A 26559-nucleotide genomic window follows, 5' to 3' on the forward strand; every position below is an offset into this window, starting at 1 on the left:
GCTAAGTCAGGACCAACTAGTGGGGTTGCTTGGAGAAGAGATATGAGGGACACTTGGCGATGTAGAACTCTTTTAAAAGTGAGGGAGTTTTTTTTTTTTCAAAGGTACGCTATTGGTTGTTGTGGGTGAGACTAACAAGAAAAATTTACTCATGGAAGCAGACAAGGGTCAGGTATGTGTCATCGCAATGCTCTTTCTAAGAAAAAGAGAAACTCTAAGCATTTTAAGGTTTTTCCATAATTGTAAATTGTAACTATTTTTTGGTGTCAATGCCACATCTACGAGATATTAATCATGATTCAGTTAGACAATTGCAATGCCCTTATCATGCAGAGGAAAGAATGACTTTCATTGCATTGAAATTGGTGTTATGTTGAGTGGAGCATATACTACATTTAGTTGTCTTTCATTTGAAAAAAGAGAGGGCAGGTTCACATTTCCATTGGTTTCAAGAGTAGACTATAGCTTGTTATTAGTAGACATAGTGGTAAAAGCATTTTTTATTCTAACAATCCTTACTAGATGTCCCTCGCATGTTGGATCTGAATATTTTAGACTATGCTAAAATAGCCTTTGTAATTTTTTCCCCCTGACAATGAAGAGGATGTGGTGCTCTGTGTTTAACTTTTTAGACTTATTTGTTTCTTTCTATTTATAGTCTTGCTTTTCTAATTTCTAACCTAGTGGTTATATATTGGGAATTCGAATCAAGCATGTGCTCTTTCTAGATTTCTATAAAAAAATTATGGGTTTGAATTACATTATACATTTGTTATGAGATTGTGACCTTCACATCAGCTGAAAAGGAGATAGTACATCACAAATGTAGGGTAAAATTTCAAATAGTCACATGATAATATTAAATCAATGTTGTGTTTTTCTTCATAAATTTTAATTTGACAAACTAGTTGCAGGCACCAAAATTGAAACTATACTTGTTGTGCCTATATATTATGATGTTGAAGGAAGTAAACTCGGTATGGAGAAAATGAGATCATATTGTTCAAGTATTTGCACCAGTAAGTCTTAAATATCTAAGATACTTGAATTCTAAGTGTTTTTTTTCTTAACGTTGAGATCTTGTGGTCCTTTTCAAAGATCATTTATGCATCAGTCATGGTCACTAGACTATTTCACAATTTCACTTCTAATGTTTATGTCAAATATAGAAATATTGTGTATAACATGAAAGAATTTATCTTGGTGTTGTATAAACTATCAACATGATAACTTAATTCTCAATAAATAATGAAACATGTGTTTCCTCTGATATATTCTATTGTTGTTTCCTAGCTTTAGATGAATGACAATAATTTTTAGACATCTAGCTCTTTAAGTAAGAAATATGATGTTAATTTTTTTGCACTTAGGTAGGTCCCATGCAATTGCTTAGCTTATTTTGGTTGGAAATCATTATTCATATGTTTAACATTATTCTAAACATAAACTAACAACTAATTTACTATGATATATTAAAATTTTACCTTTTAAACAAATGAGATCTCAAAAATTGTTAGTGGAATGGTTAATGGCATACCACCATGTGATGAGACCTGAAATATTGCATAATTTTAATTCAATACTATAATTACAAATCAATTTACATAAAAAAAAAAGTCTAAAATGTAAAATATGTTATAAGTTCATATTAAATACCTATAAGTGACCACCAAACAAAGTGTGTGATAGGCCATCATTAATCACCATGTTATTTAACACACCACCTTATATTGCTCAATAACCCTATATGATCCTAATACTTCTATAATGATAGCAAACACAGTAGTGGGAGGTGACAACCTCTACACTCTGTGTGTTATACTCTCATCCAAAATATAAATGATAATAGTTATAACATATGGGAGGTAGAAGCTAGATGGTCTTGCTACTTGATCATTTATTGAACTACAAAGTTGGTACATTTATGTGTCATGTTGTATGAGGTTGTTCATGAAGCTAGCAATCACATGGAGAGTCTACAACCCCATAGTCTCCTTGATGATTGGTGGCACCATCACATGATGTATATAGTTTTGTGTTATTGATCTTCATTGAAGGTTTTCTATGTAATGAGATTTCAGTACATCTCATGTAGAGCCTCCACCTCTACTGCGAAACTCCCTCATATCAAAATAATTGGGAATTTTTTGTATTAAGTATAATAGATAAACTATACAACCAAGTTTGATACTGTTTGCAACTAGCACTATCTGGTTCACTATTATATACAAAAAGAGATAGAATAATTGAGAATTCCATGAAGGACAAAGTCATAATTATTATTTTTCGTAGAAAGTAGGGTGAAACCCCATGGTTATTACATCGAGGTTAGTCAAAGACCATCGACCACCTATACCAAATATTCTATTTTATATTAATACAATTACACCAAAAAATTGGAAACAAATTTGAAGTCACTGGAAGGGGTGCATTGAAAATATAGGTCATAAGCCACTTCGTTCTAGGCATAAACTATACGATTCTTATCTAGGGAACTAGGATCACTTTCAATCATCTCAACTAAACATACCCCAATTTTAGACAAACATGTAATTCTCAAAACTCTAGATGGTAACCATAGAGGTGATTTGACAATCCAAATGAGGATTGAAGTAGAAAAAGCTAACAAACTTTGGCTCTTAAAGGTTGAAAAAAAACAAGGCACAAATTAATTGATCAATATTTCTCCTCCGACAACTCTAAAGAAAAATCCTCAAATAGAAAGGAGATAATAATATTTTTTTTAGGGAGATTTAGAAGCCCTAAGATCTAGGACCTCGCCCATCCATAACCTAAATCCTAATCACTAGAATTGACACTTGTTTATCTAGACAGGGGCAACCTTGGAAACCGTAGGTTTTTGCTGCTACAATTTCTTGGATACTCTAGAAAAATTTGATTTATCCTAGTAGTTGAAGACAAGGGTTCAAACTAGCTTGAAAGAAAGTTTCTTATGTCAAAGGCAATGCCTTTGGGTGTCTTGTCCAAATTCCTGCCAAGAAGTAAATTTGAAAAAGTTGCAAATGGGGATTTTGTAATGGGTCCAATTTTGTGCATACCTCCACCTCCCATTAAGATAAGTCCAACCACTATCCTTATGACTATAATCTAACTATTTAACAAAAATTAAGGGATCATTAAACTATGCAAATAATATCCCAACACCATTCATCGTTACTCCATTTAACCTCTCTCTTCCTATTGTTCACTATTAAATAATTTTTCAACTCATTTTTTATTAACATTAACAAATTAAATATCTCAAATAAAGACACATATTTTATCATTAAAAAATAATTAAAAATGTATATTAAATTATGTGAGCTCATATATCAAATTTGAAGTATGGAGAAGAGCAAGTGCTAATATTGGAAAACCAAAAAAGTATGGTAATAAAAAAAATGAAGATAAATTCTAAAAAACATGCCCAAGAAAATATAAAAAGAAAATATATGAATATAAAAATAGAAATATTTTTAAAAAAAATACTATATCAATTAATTTAATTTATTTTTAAAATGATTAAAATTCATATTGGAATATTGTGAACTAGTATATCAAATTTGAAGTATGGAGAAGGACAAGTGCTAATATTAGAAAACATAAAAAAAATATAGTAATAAAGAAAAAAAATTTAAAAAACATACCCCCAAAAATATTAAAAACGAGAAATAAATTTACAAAAGAAAAAGAAAAGCTAAGCTAAAAGATTATAATATATCAATTAATTTAAATTATTAAAAATTTATTTAAATATTCATATTGAATTATGTGAACTACCATATCAAACTTGAAGTATGGAGAAGAGCAAGTGCTAGTATTAGAAAAACATTAAAAATATAGTAATAAAAAATAATGATAATTTTAGAGAACATGTCCAAGAAAATATAAAAAGTCAATATGTCAATATAAAAATACAGATAAATTATTAAAAAAAACACTAAACTAACAATTATTATATCAACATAAAAGCTAGTACAAAAATAGAATAAATTTAGAAAACATACTCATAAAAAGAAAACATAACAAGTATAATAATTAAAAAATATAAATAATTTTACAAAACATACCAAAACACCACAGGAAACGTCAAGTCTCGTGCTAGCTTATTTTTTTGCATTCCTCGGAAAAGGTCGATGAAAATATTGTTCTCGTGCAGTGAACAGTATTAATGGAAGAGTACACAGTATTGCCATACTGGTTGACCCGTCCTTCTATGGATTAAAAGTAAAATAAAAAAATTATTTTATGAAAGTTCTGACAGTTCATAAAATCTAACTTCATATGATATTTTCGCTCTTTCCACGCAGGAAGTGCAAACGATCATTAAAGTGGGGCAAGCTTGCATGGCACGTAGTCTCAGAAAGCACCAAAGTCGTTACCAAATTTACCTCTGGTTGATTTATCACATGCCTACATTTAGCAATGTGACTTCTATTTCTATTTTCAGCTATATAGTTTTCATCAATTGAAAATGAGCTGAGGGTTTTTTTAGTTTGTAGCATTTTTCATAGGTTTTATAATAGTAATCATTTTGGATCATATGGTATGTTTTGCTTCACAAATGGTTTTTGCTATGTGATCTTTGGAACATTAACCATGGAGTAGTGGCATGATTTTATTGTTCTAGTTTTTAGGGTTTACTGTGTATTGAATCGAAAATGCATTTGCCTTATGTGTGTATCCCTAAGTCATAATCTTTTCCTGAAAGCAAGTGAATCCATTCAATTATTATATGCTTCTTAGAGCCTAAACTGTTTCTACTGCCACTATTATTGATTCCCTGAAATAGCATGATGGCCTTCACAAAAAAATTGTGGGAGAAAAGCTTAATGTAAGCCTGGCAGCAAAAAATGAATCAGGGTAGATTTGTAGTGCATCATTATGCTTCTAACATCAAAGTTATGGCTACTTAAATCATCAATAACTTGTTGAATGGAGTAATATTTGTGTCATTTATGAAGGTGCAGAGTCAAATTACTCAAATCTTAAAGTCATACTCAGAGTCCCTATCCAAGTAGAGGTTTTTCAGATCCTTGTGAAGTCATCCTCAATGAACAAATCAAGTAATGTTATGTTTAGGGTTTTTCATTTTCATTTTCTTGTGGATGCAAACAAAATCATACATAGTAAAATCCAATACAATAATGGTAATGGACTCTGGAAATCTAATCTATCTTATTGCTTTAGTTTTTGAGTTTAGAAACCCGAATGAAATCTATTCCTTTTGAACTAGATGATTTATTGTAGTGTAATTCCATTATGGTAGATGGGTCATGATCTACATTGAGTTATTCATATTAATTATAATAAGTTTTGGATTCATTTTACTTCTACATGTTTAATCTGACACCATTTTATTTTTGGCAGTGTGGAGTACAATGTCTCATACAAATATCATGATTTGTTTACCTACTTTGATGGAGACAATGTATCTTTGCAAGGATTTCCAAAGTAAGAACTCTGAAACATGGGTTCCGATGACTAGAATGCATGATAAAACCTTTGCTCATTTGTAATTTAAATTTGCAGGCACTTCAAGGAGGCCAGTGATGAGGAACGAAATCATGCAGAAATGCTAACGAGATATCAAGTTTGTATGAGATCAACATCTTTTGTTTGTGTTCCTTGTCTATTATGTGACATGTTTGTTGTTACTTTTGTATGCAATAGAACATGAGAGATGACAAAGTTTTCCTGCAATCCATTTTGATGTCTGTCATGGAGTTTGACCATCTCCATAAAGGAGATACCCTTTATGGTGAGTTTTATACAAAACAATCTCATATTTAATTGTTGTATGTTGCAACATTGATTTAATGTACACCATTGTATTCCATGTTGCTTGATTTAATTTTCTTGTTTTGATTTCTAATAACATCCATGGAACTAGCCTTATCTCTGGAGAAGCTAACCAATGAAAAGCTTCTTAACATGCACAGTGTAAGTAGTCTTTCCTTTTCTAATCTTTTGAATTTGTTGGCTATACAGATATTTATTGGTATTATTAGGGCTGTGTCTTTAATGGTGTATTTGATCTGTTGCAAGCACGTTGTTCAAGAAGCTAATTATGTTAAGAGGTGTGTTCTACAATGGCAATTCAAATTGAATCTGTTTGTGTACATAAAAAAGAAGTCTCAACAGTTACAAACCCATGGGAGTGGAAGGGTAAAAGTCCTATATCGCGTGAGAGTGTAACACATGGAAGTGTTATATTTTTTTTATGTGCAGAAGAACAACAAAACGAACAATGCATTTACCCTTTCCTACCCAAACAAAACGTCCAGTTTGCTTTGAAAAATATATTTCAAAGCAAAGGTGATAACAGTAAAGGCTACAGTTTCACGAAGCAAAGGAGCTCATACTCGAACAGTATTGGTAGGCACCCACGGCTGCATTGCTTCTGGTGCACATGACCTTCGTTTTCTTCCATTTGACATAAATTTCAGGTTTTTTTAGGGATCCTTAGACTTCAAAGATTTTTATAAATAATTTTTTTCTATAGATTAAAAATATAAATTCCAAGTAATTAAAAATATTTTGAACTATTATATATCATTTTGGAAAGCATACCAAGCTACTCTGTGTCTTCAGTTTTAAAATTTGTATTAGAGAATTGATTATTCCTTTATTCATAAACTTGTGTTTGTTGTATAGTTTTGTTTGAGAATGAGGTATTTTGTGATTGGAAATCCTTTGGTGTTGGTGTTAATTTCATGACAAAGTTTCCACTATTTAATTTCATTTTAAATTTTTTCACTGAGGAAGTGATCTTGTCAGATTAAATCACAAGGTTTTGGTCATTGTTTACTATTTAATTTAAATTTTTTCTTCTCCATTTAATTATTTTATGTTGTAATGTAAAACAAAATAATGGTATTTAAGTTAAAATATAAGCATTTTTTCATATTTAGAGAAATCATTATGAACAAATCTGTTATTTTAGAAGAACCAAATTCTTTAAGCACTGATACCATTTCTGCATAGGAAAAAGTTAGTCTAATGCAATTTTGATATATGCAAGTATTGAGCCATTAAAAGTGGTTACTCCCATGGAGCAATAGGGGCTCTTATTGTGTATGACATCATTCAATATATGACCTTTCAGAATTTTGAGAGATGGTTGAAGGAGTTGAGATGTTATATTGGGAAAGCTTTAACCCAACTTTTGAATCATATTTATAGGGTTGCAAGCAATAAGACCTTAGAATTCATTGAGTAGCAGAAAAATATTTTTAGAAAGGCTTAAACAATCCATATTAATAATAAGATGAAGTTACTGCAACTAAGAAGTCTACTTGTTCTCAATTCTGAGATCTTGGTCATGTTTTTCTTAATGATACTTATGTTTCCAAATTTCTAAATTTACATTTACTTTTATTTATACTCTTATAAGTTTGTCTCTAAGGCTAGAAATTCCATGGAGAGCCTACACCCATAGTCTCCTATTTGTATTTATATGCAATCATCCCCTATTTTATCTTTCATCATACATTCTTATTATAAGAATTTCTTAAGTCGTAGATGGCAAAAAGAAATATAAGAAATTATGACGAATTGCAGATAATGTATATACAACATGCCATAGAAGAGTGAAAGATTTCGATATCTTGAGTGTTTTGAAGATGAATTATCTTTGTGTTTGGGTTGTTTAGGACAGGAGATTGTTAAAAATATGGTGTTGGCTATGATGTTAAAAATATGCCAATATGGTTATCTTGCTCATGCTTCATAGTCTATTTGACTGCATTTTAAGGATGACTGCAATTGCATGGCTATGTTTATTTTATTAATGCTCTAGCAAGAAGAGTTGTCATTGGTAAAGGAACACACTATTTGGTACACATGCATGGTTATTCAAAATTTGCCAATATGGTTAACTCTCTTGTGCTTCATAGTTTGTTTGCTCTGTATTTTAAAGGGTTGCACTAATGTATTTACTCTATTAATTCTCTACCAAGAAGAGGTTGCCATTGGTGTAAAGGAATAGGGTATTTGACACCTATTCATGGTTTTTAAGCAATGATCCTTCACCTCTATTAGATGACTCGTGAACGCATTAAAAATCCCTCTGAAATTCAACAGGGTTCATGTAATAAATAACTCAAATGCAAACATATAGAAGACTCTCTATAGCTTTTATATTTTTCGTCATTAGCAAACATTTTCATATTGCTTAATTTAATTGAAATATCTCCTTTGCCTGTGTTAGCTCATGTTTGTCAGGCATGCTAGAAGAGAGAGATTTCTACTCAAATATATCTAAAGTACATGGTTTATATGTAACTAACTGTAGCATCATAATATTGCGACCCTTGCAATTTTTTATCGCATTTGGGTCTTTGCATTAGTGGACGAATTCCTAAGCCTAATCAGAGACCTGAAATATGCTCAAGACATCAAAAACTTGTATTTCTCATCATTCTGCACTGCCTTTTTGCTATTGCCTGTCCTAAATCAGGGTAGGAGAGGGGCATGGAGACCTTGTCCCCCTAGGACAGGGGTGTGGTGCCCCTGTCCTCTCTAAATAGGGGTGCGATGCCCTTGTCCTAGCCCTATTTTGGGGCCCCTTTGATTCCCCCTTGCATTGGGCTTGTCAATTGTTGAAGTGAAAAAAGTTTCCCTATGTCAGCCTAAGACGGGAAATTACCTAAACACCCCTAATTGGCAAGTATATAAGGAGCACTTCCCCTCCTATTTGCACAAGTTGATAATAAAATATATAAGGAGCATTTCCCCTCCTATTTGCATCAACCATTCATTCAAGCATTGAGCATTTCAAGTCTCCTTTCAAGGCTAGGTGTTGCATTCAAGTCAAGGATTCAACCATTGAAGAGGATATTTCTATCAACATTCTAGACATCTTATTTCACATACCCATTCAAGAAAATTCATCTACAAAGGTATCAACATTTCAATTACATCCCCTTCTTGAGGTGGATTTTACTTCAAACATTTCCTTTCATTTACATGCAGCATTTTACAACCACTTGGTTACCAAAATGGGGTTTGACCTTAAGGCAAACCCCCAATCCCAACAACATTTTCCTCTCTTTTCTGTGTGTAGGTTGCAGGTGCGTGGCTGTAATTGCAGGTTTAGGGTTCATTTTTAGAGACGAAAAAACCCTTTTCGACGGATTTTTCAGAGGACCATGCATAACTTACACACGGTCCCTGCAACTTTTGCTCAGATTTGCAAGGAAGCTCCGCCTCGACATTCTACTGCTAATTCCAGGTGCACTGCTTCTTCCCGCATCTCTATCTCAAGATATAATTGTTTCTTTGTCATTTCTGCGCTTAGTCTCAATTTTCTCAATTCAACTAGTCTACTACAAAAGAGGGTTAATTTACTTTCCTAATACTTGCCAAATTTACAACAATTCACTTAGTATTCAATCTCTTACCATTAGGGATTGGATCTAGTGAATTCAATCCCTCTTTTGAATGTAATGTGTGAAAAATTGAAGGGGATCCTTTGTGAAACTTTCATTCCTCTTTTGAGGGGAGTAAAGCTTTCCACTTGACCTCCCCTCATCATTTTTCACCCTATTACATTTTGGTGAACCCGATGTCTTACATGCTTTACATTGAAAATTATTGCATACTTTTCATTTACAAACTTAATTTTCTTGCAATTTACACAAACTTAGTGGTTAATTCATTCAAAACCCTAGTTGCTAAAATTAAAATTAAACTTGTATTTTGCAAAAATTGCTATCTATTGTCTTAGATCTGAAAATTACACCACTTGTCAAATTCAATTCTTTCATTGTCTTGTTCAATTTGCAAATCAAATTTACAAAATTAAGTGGTTAATTGTCAGAATTCTAATTTTCAAACATCAACTTGAACTTGTGCAAAAATTGGATTTACATTTAATTTTAAGATTTATGACTGTTTTCAGACTTGTCTTCTTGTCTAAAATTCAAATTTTTAATTTCCCTCCTTTTCCCAAAATTCAAAATTTCAAAATTCACTGGTTAGGTCCTAAAACCCTAATTTTCAAATTTAATTGAAATTTGTGCAAATTTCAATCAATTTCAACCAATTTTAGTTTTCTCAATATTATTTAAGGTGGCCCTATCCATTAGGTTTGACTTTTTTCAAAATTGCAATTCAATTTCTTATCTTTTTCAAAACCCTATTAAGGTCCTATTTCGACATTCAAACCTTAATTTCACCTATCTGGAGATCGTAAAATCAATCAATTTTTTGGGGTTATCTCTCAAATCATCATAGCTTTCATCCTTGAAAATTTTTGAAAAAGTTGGGAGGACCATGCATAACTTACGCACAGTTCCTGTCTTTTTTCCCAAAATTTTGGGAGACGATTATGACTATATTTAATTGCTTAAATCCACAAAATTGGCTGATTTTGTCAAATTTTGATCCCTCTAAAATCGAAAACACTTCCCAATTTCAACACTGCAACTTTCAAGGAAACATTTAAAATGAAGTGGTTAATTATAATTTGCCCTAATTTTAAGATCTTAATTTTGTCAATTTTAAATTTGAAATTAAGTGGTTTCCCATTGGCCCTAATTTTAAATTTCAATCTCTTTTTATTAATTATAAATCTTTCTTGGAGATTGTGTCATTTCTTCTTTCCACAAAGTTCAAATTGTATAATCATCATTTTCTTGAATTTTGCATTATTCAATTTTGCAAACTTTGTTCCCAAAATTCAAATTTCAAATTTTCCATCTAGTGCATGAGTTTTAAAACTATTAGTCCTAGCTATACTATCCCCGTTAGACAAAGCATTAGAATTAAGGCTTCCCAAGGTTTAATTCTCGAAGAGATAGAGCCTAATTTGGGTGACTTCTACAATGAGGATATTGTTAATTCTTCCCATCCTAATAATATATCTACTTATCCAATTGATGATTCACATGATGAAGAAGAAGCTTTGACTAGAGTTTCTATAGATCAACTTTCAAAATTGGACAATCAATTTGACAATTTCCAACAATGGATGTCCCAAGAATATCCTAATAATGAAGCTCTTCCATCAATTGAAGGCCTAAAATGAATGATTCAAAGTGATAAGAATGGAATTGATATATTGCGTGGTATTGCTCACATTGTTGATTCTAATGTTATGCATATGAAGAGTTATACTGAGAGATTAGGTTATTCACAACCTCCTACACAAATCAATCATTATATTCCTTTGACCACTTCTATGCCTAGTATTCCTACTTTACAGGAAGAGGATCATTGGAAAGTCTTGATTAGACACAATATCGATAAATCTGATCCTAAAAGGAGCCCTACTTGGAGAGGGTTGGCATTAAGTGATATCATTGTTGGGCATTTTAAGGTCAGACCTTATGGATCCTCTATTTTTAGATCAATTTGGAAAGATTGGGAAGTGGTAAGAAGTCATATCTCGCATAATGGTATTGTTTGGGAGAATGGGAAAATTTGTGGTGAACACTCTATATGGTGGAACCTGAAATACTATGGTAAGCATTTGGCTTTAGTACAAGGCTACTCTGCTAAGATTTGGGCAAGGAAAGGACTAGAGAAACTATCTGATGTTATTAGGAATGGAAACCTCTTGAGTTGGAATGATATTATGATGGAATATAATGTGCCCTCCTCCCAAAGGAAAACCTATACCATGTTGAGAGAAGCCTCTTCAACTCTTGGTCTTCCCAAACCTTTCTCTGTTGACAACTCCAGATTCTGCCTCTTTAAATGGCCAAAAGTGTCCCCTTTTCCTAGAACCAAAGCTAAGGCCATCTACTCTTTCCTTGTGGACAATGAAGTCGTTCTCTCCCATGTCAATTCTTGTTGGATTCGAAACCTTTATAATGTTCTTTGGCATAAGACATTTGACGCTCTTTGGTGCAAGTTGGCTGAGCCCAAAAAGAGATATATTTGTTGTCAACTTATCCTCCAAAAGCTCCCCATCCAAAAGTACAATGGGGAATCCAATATTTTCCCCTGTTGCAAAGTCCCTAAATCTGTGAAGCATATCTTTTTTGACTGTTTCTTTGCCAAAGAGATGCATGGAAAATGTTTGGCCTATGTATTGGTAATAATATTGATATTCTTGATGTTGTGACTGGTCATATCCAAAGCCTAAACAAATATGCTAACATCTTTTGGTATGTCTTTTTTGTTGAAGTACTATGGCTTATTTGGAAATATAGGAATGATAATCTCTTTACTGGTAGGGATAGGAACCTTACCGTGTTTCTAAGGAGACTCATTTTTCATGGCATTGATGTGTAGGTGACTGTAGCTATGAGGCTTGCACGAAGGAAGTTTGAGAATTTTTTGCAAGATGGATCTGCTAGAATGTTCACATGGGAGATATCTCACGGCTTTACCTAGTTCAGATTCTCCAGTGACAAGTCCCCCTTTGAGATAGGCCTAGAAAACTTCATAAGAGAGCTCAATAAGAAGAATAACATAGCCCATCGAGATTAGGAGCAGAACATCATAGTGAATGAACCTTTCATTCATCCATATCTTGACCCCATACTGTGGGGTAAGGTCTCGAGGTGGTGTGATGGTTCACAAGATTGGACAACATTGGTGGAAAATGTGGGGGATTCTAGCTCTCCGAATGGAGAAATATCTTTTGACTAATCCTTTTATGTAATGTAATGAATTGTAGTATGTATATGTGTAGGTGCATCTAAGATCAGTGATAAACCTCTGATGTAATAGGACTTTGTGTACCTAGTAACTTTTCTATTTTTTGTGATGGGCAACAAGACCTATCTTTTTTATGTGCTACTGACTGTGAGACATTTGATGGTACTAGTTTTTGTATTGTGAACCTCCTATATTTAATAGAAAATAAAATAAAAATAAATCACCTTTAACACAACATTTAATTGAGTTACAAGATTAATATGCTAGCTAATATATAAAGAGCATATTCTTACAAAAAGTTAGCATCTTTTCAAAAATAAACTCTTTTATTTTTTATATTCAACTAAATATTTATCCATTAGGAGGGCCTAATGAAGGTGAAATAATCTTATGAAAACCACTTTGATGGAACCAAACCTTGAGAGGCGAACCAAGAATGGTAAGGTGCTCAAAATAAGACATTATTTTTCTTAGAAACTACCTTAAGATTCCAAACCTTCAAGAGTCACATATGGTCCAAAGAAATCCCAACATGCCTACTTCCTTCTTTAGGTTGATTATAAAACTGTGCAAATTGGCCCACCTTGTGAAGCACAAAGTAATGAAAGTGAATATTTTCATTATTTACATATTGAAGAAAGAGAGATATACCTATTTGAGTAGAGGAAAGTCTAGATCACAACACATTTTTCTCTAGGCATAAACTATATGAGTCTTATCTAGGGATCTAGGATCAATTTAACCATCTCAACTAAATGTACCCCAAATTTAGACAAACACTTAACTCCCAAAACTCTAGATGGAAACAATGGAGGTGAACCCACAAATCCAAACAAAGATTGAAATAGAAAAAGATAACAAACCTTGGTTCCCAAAGGTTGAATAAAGATAAGGCATAAATTCATGTATCAATATTTCTCCCTTAACAACTCTAAAGAAAGATCCTAATATAGACTAGAGACAATAAAAAAATCTTTAGAGAGATTTAGAAGCCCTAAGGTCTAGGACCTTGCTTATCCATAAACCCTTACCGCTAGAATTGAAACTTGTCTATCTAAGCAACAACAATCTTGTAAACCATGGGTTTTGGCTTCTACATTTTCTTGAAGACATTAGAAAAAATATATTCATCCTAGTAATTAAAGACAAAGGTTCAAACTAGCTTGAAAGATGGTTTCTTATGCCAAAGGCAACAAAGGCAATGCCTTTGTGTCTCTTGTTTGAACTCTTTCCAAGAAGTAAATTTGAAAAAGTTGAAAATGGGGCATTCGTGATGGGTCTAATTTTGTGCATACCTCCACCTCCCATTAAGATAAGCCCAACAACCATCCTTGTGACTACGATCCTAATATTTAACAAAAATAAAGGGATCATGAAACTATGCAAATAACAACCTGACATCATTCATCGTTACTCCATTTAACCTGCAAATCAATTGATCTCCATATAAATAATTGGATCGAATTCCTGGATTGATCTTCTTCATTTTCAAGCGATTTATATCACTTTTGCTTTTTGTACAAGTAAAAATAAATGGGAGCTGTGAAGGAATTGCCGCCTATGGACCTGCAAAAGAGCAGGAAGACATTAGTACTGGACTTAAATGGAACCCTCCTTCATTTAAGCCGAGACCCACTTCCGGACTCTCTTACAGTTGAATTTAAAATTGAAGGTATGGAGCAGATGCAGAAACTTTATGTTATGAAAAGGCCTGGCTTGAATGAGCTTTTACAGGAGCTCTGCAGCATTTATGAAATGGTGATCTTCACTAAAAATGGGAAGAACTTCACAGATGCCCTTCTCAAACAACTTGACCCAAATGAAGCTGCAGTTCCCATGACCCACCGCTTATATGCAGATTCTTGTGTAGTAAAGAATCCAATTACTCCAGTGTTTATCAAAGATCTTTCTTTACTTGACAGAGATTTGAGCAAGGTCATATTGGTTGATGATAAGCCTTATTATAGTTACCAATGTGAGAATGGATTCCCTGTGAGTGTGTTAATGGGGGATAAGAATGATAGAATGTTGTTCCAGCTTATAGATTTCTGCAAGGGAGTTGCAGATAGAAGTTCAGATCTAAGAGAAGATATTGCTTCTTATCCCTTGTCTGTGTATAACAATTGCCTTTTGCCTCCTGTGGAGCATAGTAAGTTTACACTGGTATTGGAGTTGAAGGGAGTACTAGTGGATATTAATCCAGTGTACCAGAAGGGGGAATTCAAGGTGGAGTATGGATTTGGGGGAGAGATACACAAAGCTTTTGTCAAGAAAAGGCCTGGGTTGGACAAATTCTTGGAAGAATTACAGGGGCTTTACGAAATTGTAGTGTTTACTGAAGCAGAGAGGGCTAATGCAAGTGCTCTGTTAGATAAGCTTGATCCTGAGCAGAAAGTGATCCCACTTACTCACAGGCTGCTCAGAAATTCATGCACAGAAATCCATGGGGGCCTTGTGAAAGACCTTAGCAAGCTTGGGAGGGATCTGGAGAAAGTGATTTATGTTGATGTGTGGCCTTGTGTTTCTTTACAACCAGAAAATTTGCTCACTGTGGATTTTTTCAGGAGAGATGTGCAAGTTATGGACAATGCACTGTTTCACCTCATGGATTTTTGCAGTCATGTTGCAGAATCCAGGCCCTTAGATGTGAGGACGAATTTGGCAACTCAGAAGGAGATGAAAGAACATAACAAAACTGAGGATTCGCCCTGGTTGCCTGCTATGGAAGGAAATTATAAGACGACTTTAGTTTTAAACCTTAATGGGACAGTTATCCAGTCAAGCACCTCGCGGCTTCAAAGATATGATTTTACAGTTCAATTAGAAGGCTTACAGAGGAGAAAGACCTGTTATGTGCTGAAAAGGCCTGGGCTAGAGCAAATGTTAAGAAAATTGCCAGATCTTGGTTATGAGATTGTGATCTTCACATCAGCTGAAAAGGGTTTTGTAGATGCTGTGCTGGAAAAACTGGATAATCCTATTCCTCTTACCCACCGATTTTACAGACGACATTGCAGGAACCTGTCAAATTCTTTGCTAATCAAAGATCTTTCATTGCTTGGGAGGGATTTGAGCCAGCTGATATTCGTCCACGACAGGCCCTATTTTTCTTACCCGTCTGAAAATGCCTTTCCTGTGTGTGAATTTAATGGCGACACAAATGACACAGCCCTGTCCGACCTCATGGGATTCTGCAACCATATTACAAAATTCACAGCCTCATCAGACGTCAGAAAACAGCTTCTCTCCTATGCACAGATGTTATCCTACATTCATCCCCAGGTTCATATGTTGCCTCCCATGGCGAAATCTGACAGAAAATCGAACAAGAAGACTCTGGTATTGGACCTGGACGAAACCCTAGTACACTCAACTGTTAATAAGCCTCCCAAAAGGCACGATTTTGCCATTCAATTTCGGATCCCAGATGGCAGCTACATTTACTATGTTCTGAAACGGCCTTGGGTAGATTTACTGCTGGATGAACTGAGGAATCTTTATGAAATTGTGGTGTTCACTGCATCAAACAAAGAGTATGCAGATGCTATTCTGAACAAGCTGGATCCCCATGGGAACATAATCAGGCACAGACTCTACAGAGATTCCTGCACACAATTACCTGGGCCAAAATCAAAGCCTGTAAAGGATTTGTCCAGGGTTGGGAGGAGCTTGAGAAAGGTGATATTTGTTGATGACAGCTACAGACACCATTGCCAACAGGAAAATGCATTTCCTGTGCGCAGGTTTTTGGATGACATGAATGACACAGAGCTGTTGAGCCTGTTGGAATTCTGCAAGCGCGTTGCAAACTCAGAATCAGATGCCAGGACACTCATTCTCTCTCACGCAACTTCCCGCCATAATTGTAAGATTTGAATATGTAAGATACTTGTTCTAAATCTTTGTGGAACTTTGACATCCTATACATTAGGTACGCATAAACTATCGAAACAAGATAATTTGCTTAAAACATGCTTTTTTTTCAAACATTCTAAGTTTCAAATAATATTAATGGCTAGGTAGAATTGAATATTTAAATTTCAAAAAATTAGACAAGTTAAATGTGAAAAATGTGGTTAAGTTGATTAAACATGGAAGGCTCATCTATTGAAATTCATAAATGTATTAGTATATCTTAATCTCTTTCAATATCTAATATTTTTTATAAAAATCTTATGTACAACATGCACTACATTGCAAGTTGTAGGGCCTTCAAATAGTTATTTCACACCATGTTTATGGTAATCAATTTAATGACAATATAAAATTAATGACCTCCCTTAAAAAAAATCTCAATCGAACTTGTACATCGCAAATGTAGGGTAAAATTTCAAATAGTCACATGATAATATTAAATCAATGTTGTATTTTTCCTCATAAATTTTAATTTGACAAACTAGTTGCAGGCACCAAAATTGAAACTATTCTTGTTGTGCTTATATATTATGATGTTGAAGGAAATAATCTTAGTATGGAGGAAATAAGATCATTTGCACCAGTAAGACTTAAATATCTAAGATACTTGAATTCTAAGTGTTTTTTCTTAACGTTGACATCTTCTGATTCTTTTCAAAGATCATTTATGCATTAGTCATGGTCACTAGACTATTTCACAATTTTACTTCTAATGTTTATGTCAAATATAGAAATATTGTGTATAACATGAAAGAGTTTATCTTGGTGTTGTATAAACTGTAGTCACATAAATCTGTCCACTTAATTAAATGAATACTTAGTATTTATTTGATTATTTAACCATCAATTAATAATTAATTAAATTAATATTTAATTAATTCATCTTAACCCTCTTCTCCTATTAATTAAATAAATTATTCAATTTATTTGATTTAATTCGCTTAACCAAATTCAGACCATTAATTAAATAAATAAATCATATTTGTTTAATTAAATCTTCTCTCACATTTAAATAAATTAATATTTATTTAAATCCCCCAAAATCCCACCTCTCACATTTAATTTGTCACCATTTTATTGGTGCCAATTGTGCACATGGATCCCCAACTTTCAAACTTGGCCTTTGATTAAACCATTCAATCTTAACCCTTCATTTCCCCATTTCTTCTATAAATAGAACCCTTCTCCTCAAGCAAAAGAGAAGCATTTAGAGTATTGTTGTTATACTGGCATTAGCATAGAGCTTTCTCATAGCATCACTATCTACACTTGCATAGCATTTGCTTATCATATTCAACTATCTTGAATCTCCATATGGCATCCATGGCTAGTGCTAAAAGCTGAGAGCTACACTCATTTGGGACTTGGAGAGGAGAGGAACAAGGGAGGAAGGAACTAAAACCATGCTAAGAGGCATTTGGAGATGCCTCGTTATCTTTTCTTCTTTAGTTAGATATATTAGCTTGTTTTTAGCATCTCTCTTGGTATGCCTTTTTAGATTAGTTTTTGATTGACAAACATTGACAATCTAACGTTTTCGTGTTTCTTTGTGTTGTTGATCATTCACTAACCTTGTGCCATTTAGGAGGGCATCATAAACTATCAACACGATAACTTGATTCTCACTAAACAATGAAACATGTGTTTCCTCTCATATATTCTATTGTTGTTTCCTAGCTTTAGATGAATGACAATAATTTTTAGACATCTACCTCTTTAAGTAAGAGATATGATGTTAATTTTTTTGCACTTAGGTAGGTCCCATGCAATTGCTTAGCTTATTTTGGTTGGCACTCATTATTCATATGTTTAACATTATTCTAAACATAAACTAACAACTAATTTACTGTGATATATTAAAATTCTACCTTTTAAACAAATGAGATCGCAAATATATATATATATATATATATATATATATATATATATATATATATATATATATATATATATATATATATCTGTGTGTATGTGTGTATGTGTGTATGTGTGTGTGTGTGTATGTATGTATGTATGTGACATGAGACCTTGAAATATTGCATAATTTTAATTCAATACTATAATTACAAATCAATTTACATTAAAAAAAGAGTCTAAAATGTAAAATATGTTATAAATCCATATTAAATACCTATAAGTGACCACCAAACAAAGTGTGTGATTGGCCATCATTGATCACCATGTTATTTGACACACCGCCTTATATTTCTCAATAACCCTATATGATCCTAATACTTCTATAATGACAACCTCTACACTTTGGGTTATAATCTCATCCAAAATATAAATAATAATAATTATAACATATGGGAGGTAGAAGCAATATGGTCTTGCTACTTGATCATTTATTGAGCTACAAAGTTGGGACATTTATGTGTCATGTTGTATGAGGTTGTTCATGAAGCTAGCAATCACATGATGTATATAGTTTTTTGTTATTGATCTTCATTGAAGGTTTTCTATCTGATCAGATTACAATACATCTTAGGTAGAGCCTCCACCTCTACTGCGAAACTCCCTCATATCAAAATAATTGGGAATTTTTTGTATTAAGTATAATAGATAAACTATACAATCAAGTTTGATACTATTTGCAACTAGCACTATCTGGTTGACTATATTATACAAAAAGAGATAGAATAATTGAGAATTCCATGAAGGAAAAAGTCACAATTATTATTTTTCGTAGAAAGTAGGGTGGAACCCCATGGTTATTACATGGAGGTTAGTCAAAGACCATCGACCACCTATACCAAATATTATATTTTATATTAATATGATTACACCAATAAATTGGAAACAAATTTGAAGTCACTGGAAGGGGTGCATTGAAAATATAGGTCATAAGACACTTCGTTCTAGGTATAAACTATATGATTCTTATCTAGGGATCTAGGATCACTTTCAATCATCTCAACTAAACATACCCCAATTTTAGACAAACATGTAATTCTCAAAACTCTAGATGGTAACCATAGAGGTGATTCCACAAATCCAAACGAGGATTGAGGTAGAAAAAGCTAACAAAATTTGGCTCTTAAAGCTTGACAAAAGACAAGGCACAAATTGATTGATCAATATTTCTCCCCCGACAACTCTAAAGAAAAATCCTCAAATAGAAAGGAGATAATAATATTTTTTTAGGGAGATTTAGAAGCCCTAAGGTCTAGGACCCCGCCTATCCACAACCTAAACCCTAATCACTAGAATTGACACTTGTTTATCTAGACAGGAGCAACCTTGGAAACCGTAGGTTTTCGCTGCTACAATTTCTTGGATACTCTAGAAAAATTTGATTCACCCTATTAGTTGATGACAAGGGCTCAAACTAGCTTGAAAGAAAGTTTCTTATGTCAAAGGCAATGCCTTTGGGTGTCTTGTCCGAATTCCTGCCAAGAAGTAAATTTGACAAAGTTACAAATGGGGATTTTGTGATGGGTCCAATTTTGTGCATACCTCAACCTCCCATTAAGATAAGTCCAACCACTATCCTTATGACTATAATGTAACTATTTAACAAAAATTTAGGGATCATTAAACTATACAAATAATAGCCTGACACCATTCATCGTTACTCCATTTAACCTCTCTCTTTCACTATTAACTAATTTTCAACTCATTTTATTTTTATTAACATTAACAAATTAAATATCTCAAATAAAGACACATATTATATCATTAAAATATTAATTAAAAATATATATTGAATTATGTGAGCTCGTATATCAAATTTGAAGTATGGAGAAGAGCAAGTGCTAATATTGGAAAACAAAAAAAGTATGGTAATAAAAAAATGAAGATAATTTTAAAAAACATACCCAAGAAAATATAAAAAGAAAATATGCGAATATAAAAAAAGAAATAATTTAAAAAAAAATATTATATCAATTAATTTAAATTATTTTTAAAATGATTAAAATTCATATTGAATTATGTGAACTAGTATATCAAATTTGAAGAATGGAGAAGGACAAGTGCTAATATTAGAAAACATAAAAAATATAGTAATAAAAAAAAAAAAAAAATTTAAAAAACATATCCCAAAGAATATAAAAAATGAGAAATAAATTTACAAAAGAAAAAGAAAAGCTAAGCTAAAAGATTATAATATATCAATTAATTTAAATTATTAAAAAATCATTAAATATTCACATTGAATTATGTCAACTACCATATCAAACTTGAAGCATGGAGAAGAGCAAGTGCTAGTATTAGAAAAATATTAAAAATATAGTAATAAAAAAATAATGATAATTTTAGAGAACATACCCAAGAAAATATAAAAAAGTCAATATGTCAATATAAAAATAGAGATAAATTTAAAAAAAAAACACTAAACTAACAATTATTATATCAACATAAAAGCTAGTACAAAAATAGAAATAAATTTAGAAAACATACTCATAAAAAGAAAATATAAAAAGCAAATATATATAATTTTTTTCTAAAAAGAAAAAAAGCAAGCTAACAGTTTATATTATATCAATTAATTTAAATTATTAAAAAAATCATATTCAATTATTTGAACTACTATATCAAATTTGAAGTATGGAGAAGAACAAGAGCTAATTAGTCGATAGGCAAAATGCCACCAGAAACGTCAAGTCTCATGTTGGCTTATTTTTTTGCGTTCGCCGTAAAAGGTAGAGGAAAAGATTGTTCTCGCGCAGTGAGCAGTATTAATGGAAGTGTACACAGTATCGCCATACTGGTTGACCTGCCATTCTATGGATTAAAAGTAAAATAAATAAATTGTTTTCTGAAAGTTCTGACAGTTCGTAAAATCTGACTTCATATGATATTTTCCCTCTTTCCTCGCAGGAAGTGCAGATAGTCGTTAAACTGGGGCAAGCTTGCAAGGCACGCAGTCTCAGAAAGTACCAAGGTCGTTACCAAATTTACCTCTGGTTGATTTATCACATGCCTACATTTAGCAATGTGACATCTATTTCTTTTTTAAGCTATATCGTTTTCATCAATTAAAAATGAGCAGAGGGTTTTTTTAGTTTGTAACATTTTTTATAGGTTTTATAATAGTAATAATTTTGGATAGTATGGTACATTGTGCTTCACAAACGGTGTTTTCTATGTGATCTTTGGAACATTAACCATGGAGTCGTGGCGTGATTTTATTGTTCTAGTTTTTAGGGTTTACTGTGTATTGAATTGAAAATGCATTTGCCTTATGTGTGTATCCCTAAGTCATAATCTTTTCTTGAAAGCAAGTGAATCCATTCAATTATTATATGCTTCTTAGAGCCTAAACTGTTTCTACTGCCACTGTTGTTGATTCCCTGAAATAGCATGATGGCCTTCACACAAAAATTGTGGGAGAAAAGCTTAATGCAAGCCTACAGGCAGCAAAAAATGAATTAGGATAGATTTGTAGTGCATCATTATGCTTCTAACATCAAAGTTATGGATACTTAAATCAGCAACAACTTGTTGAATGGAGTAATCTTTGTGCCATTTACGAAGGTGTAGAGTCAGATTACTCAAATCTTGTAGTCATACTCAGAGTCTCTATCCAAGTAGAGGTTTCCAGATTCTTGTGAAGCCGTCCTCAATGAACAAATCATGTAATGTTGTGTTTAGGGTTTTTCATTTTCATTTTCATTTTTTTGTGGATGCAAACAAAATCATACACAATAAAATCTAATGCAATAATGGTAATGGACTATGGAAATCTAATCTATCTTATTGCTTTAGTTGTTGAGTTTAGAAACCCGAATCGATTCCTTTTGAACTAGATGATTTATTGTAGTGTAATTCCATTATGGTAGATGGGTCATGATCTACATTGAGTTATTCATATTAATTATAAGAAATTTTGGATTCGTTTTACTTGTACATGTTTAATCTGATACCATTTTATTTTTGCCAGTGTGGAGTACAATGTCTCATACATATATCATGATTTGTTTACCTAATTTGATGGAGACAGTGTATCTTTGCAAGGATTTGCAAAGTAAGCAATCTGAAACATGGGTTCCGATGACTAGAATGCATGATAAAAAACTTTGCTCATTTGTAATTTAAATTTGCAGGCACTTCAAGGAGGCCAGTGATGAGGAAACAAATCATGCAAAAATGCTAATGAGATATCAGGTTTGTATGAGACCAGCATCTTTTGTTTGTGTTCCTTGTCTATTATGTGATATGTTTGTTGTTGCTTTTGTATACGATAGAATATGAGAGGCGACAAAGTTGTTCTGAAATCCATTTTGATGTTTGTTATGGAGGTTGACCATTCCCATAAAGGAGATGCGCTCTATGGTGAGTTTTATATACAAAACAATCTCATACTTAATTATTGTATGTTGCAATATTGATTTAATGTACATCATTGTATTCCATGTTTCTTGATTAAATTTTCCTGTTTTGATTTCTGATAACATCCATGGAACTAGTCTTATCTCTGGAGAAGCTAACCAATGAAAAGCTTCTTAACATGCACACTGTAAGTAGTATTTCCTTTTCTAATCTTTTGAATTTGTTGGGTATATAGATATTCCTTGGTATTATCAGGGTTGTGTCTTTAATGGTGTGTTTGATCTATTGCAAGCAGGTTGCTCGAGAAGCTAATTACATCAAGAGGTGTGTTCTACAATGGTAGCACAAATTGAATCTATTTGTGTACATAAAAAAGAAGTCTCAACAATTACAAACCCATGGGAGTGGAAGTGTAAAAGTCTTATATCGTGTGAGAGTGTAACACATGGAAGTGTTATATTTTATTTATGTGTAGAAGAACATCAGAACGAACAATGCATTTACCCTTTCCTACCCAAACAAAACGTCCAGTTTGCTTTTAAAAATATATTTCAAAGAAAAGGTGATAACAATAAAGGCTACAGTTTCACTCGAACAGTCTTGGTAGGCACTCACGACTACATTGCTTCTGGTGCACATGACCTTCATTTTCTTCCATTTGACATAAATTTTAGGTTTTTTTAGGGATCCTCGGACTTCAAAGATTTTTATAGATAATTTTTTTTCTATAGATTGAAAATAGAAATTCCAAGTGATTTTAAATTTTTTGAACTGTTATATATCATTCTGGAAATCATACCAGGCCTCTCTGTGTCTTCAGTTTTAAAAATTATATTAGAGAATTCATTATGCCTTTCTTCATAATCTTGTGTTTGTTGTACAGTTTTGTTTGAGAATGAGGTATTTTGTGATTGAAAATTCTTTGGTGTTGGTGTTAATTTCATGACAAAGTTTCCAGTATTTAATGTCATTTTAATTTTTTTCACTGAGGAAGTGATCTTGTCAGATTAAATCACAAGGTTTTGGTCATTGTTTACTATTTAATTTAAATTTTTGTCTTCTCCATTTAATTATTTTATGTTGTAAGGTAAAGCAAAATAATGGTATCTAAGTTAAAAAATAAGCATTTTTTCATATTTAGAGAAATCATTATGAACAAATCTATTATTTTAGAAGAACCAAATTCTTTAAGCACTAATACCATTTTTGCATAGAAAAAAGTTAGTCTAATGCAATTTTGATATATGCAAGTATTGAGCCATTAAAAGTGGTTACTACCATGGAGAAGTAGGGGCTCTTATTGTGTATGACATCACTCGATAGATGACCTTTCAGAATGTTGAGAGATGGCTGAAGGAGTTGAGATGTTATATTGGGAAAGCTTTCACCCAAATTTTGAATCAGATTTATAGGGTTGCAAGCAATAAGACCTTAGTATTCATTGAGTAGCAGAAAAATATTTTTGGAAAGGCTTAAACCATCAATATTAATAGTAAGATGAAGTTACTGCAACTAAGATGTTTACTTGTTCTCAATTCTGAGATCTTGGTCATGTTTTGCTTAATGATACTTGTGTTTCCAAATTTTTAAATTTACATTTATTTTTATTTATACTCTTATAAGTTTGTCTCTAAGGATTGAAATTGCATGGAGAGCCTACACCCATAGTCTCCTATTTGTATTTATATGCAATCATCCCCTATTTTTTCTTTCATCATACATGCTTATTATAAGAATTTCTTAAGTCGTAGATGGTAAAATGAAATATAAGAAATTATGACAAATTGCAGATAATGTATGTACAACATGTCATAGAAGAGTGAAAGATTTCGATATCTTAAGTGTTTTGAAGATGAATTATCTTTGTGTTTGGGTTGTTTAGGATAGGAGATTGTTTCAAATTTTAGAGATCTTTCTTATAGTATGACATAAAAAATACTTTTATCCCCAAAAACATAGTGACTCAATTTGTTTAAATCAATATTACTTTTCTATTTATTTGAATATTTCTTCAATCTCTTATGCACATCAATTAATGTATTGTTCATTTTTGTATTCAAATGGATGGCATGCAGAAATGATCTTTCTCATAATTGTATAGGGATCATAATGCTAGTTAGATAACAAATTACATTGAGGGAAACTTCCTCACAAAGCAGGTTGTAACCTATTCTTATATCTTCTTGACCATCTAGCTAGAAGGTTTCTTCAAAATATATAATAGTTTGGAGGGATTTCCATCTTTATAAGATTAAAAAAATATAGGTGTTTTGGTGAAGTTATGGCTAATAGTTTAAGTGATGTCATTCAAGTGAAAGCAATTAAACAGGTTTCAAAATATGTTACCCAATTGAGAAGGATAGGAAAAGGACATGGTATACCTGGGATAAACCCATTTTCTTATTTTGGGAAAAAAATTAGTACAATGAATGGGATTTGGTAAATCTGAAGTTCAATTTACATTAGATTTGCATTTGAAAATTGAACTTAACTTTTTTGATGCAGCTGTATGGCATTTTGATCAAGTGCTTCTCAATGGCGATAGTGTTGTCCATATAGAAGGAGTTGTAGTCGCTTGATATGTTTGTTCATATATCTTTTACATTTATAGAAAGTTGACCTTGATCCATGAATTCACGTCTTTGAATGAACACAATTACTTTTATATTTTACCCTTACATTTATCTCTTTACTTAAAAAGCTATGTTTTGACCTTTGTGATTATAAGTAATACTACCTCAATTTCATATGTGCATTGATTTGTTGTTATATTCAAATATTGGTTTTGTATTACATTATGTTTGAAGATGAATTCTGATGATGTGTTGTAGATAACATCTAGAGTGAACTCAAAACCAACTTTGAATTTACTACAATATTGCAATAATTTACTGGGCCATTTTGAATCAGTTAGGTTTTGTACACTCGTATATACAATTCATGGAATGGATTATAGATACCTGTAGAATCTTGAAGTATGTCACTTGCCATGGTTTCATTAGAGTCCTTATTAGAGTCCTTAGAGTTACATTTAAGTTAAGATTTAGAATTCACTCAAGTTCAAATTATAAGTTGCATTAGTTCACATTCAGTTTTTTTCCACAATTCAATATCCACTCAATATGATTATCTTGCTACGATGTTGAAAATCGCCAATATGATTATCTTGCTCATGTGCTTCATAGTCTGTTTGACTGAATATTAAAGATGACTGCAATTGCATGGCTATGTTTACTTTATTAATGCTCTAGCAAGAAGAGTTGTCATTGGTAAAGGAACACACTATTTGGTACACATGCATGGTCTTGTAACATCAATATGGCTATGATGTTAAAAATATGCCAATATGGTTATCTTGCTCATGCTTCATAGTCTATTTGACTGCATTTTAAGGATAACTGCAATTGCATGGCTATGTTTATTTTATTAATGCTCTAGCAAGAAGAGTTGTCATTGGCAAGGAACACACTATTTGGTACACATGCATGGTTATTCAAAATGTGCCAATATGGTTAACTTTCTTGTGCTTCACAGTTTGTTTACTCTGTATTTTAAAGGGTTGCACTAATGTATTTACTCTATTAATTCTCTACCAAGAAGAGGCTGTCATTGGTGTAAAGGAATAGGGTATTTGACACCTATTCATGGTTTTTAAGCAATGATCCTTCGCCTCTATTAGATGACTCGTGAATGCATTAAAACTCCCTCTAAAATTCAACAGGGTTCATGTAATAAATAACTCAAATTCAAACATATATA

General features: G+C 32.4%; 1 pseudogene; it reads left to right on the forward strand.

Annotated features, from left to right (window-relative positions):
- Positions 1 to 21112: 21112 nt before the first annotated feature.
- LOC131048556 (ferritin-3, chloroplastic-like) lies at positions 21113 to 25379 on the forward strand (annotated as a pseudogene).
- Positions 25380 to 26559: the final 1180 nt, after the last annotated feature.

Source organism: Cryptomeria japonica, chromosome 1, assembly GCF_030272615.1.
Source record: "Cryptomeria japonica chromosome 1, Sugi_1.0, whole genome shotgun sequence".
NCBI lineage: Eukaryota > Viridiplantae > Streptophyta > Pinopsida > Cupressales > Cupressaceae > Cryptomeria > Cryptomeria japonica.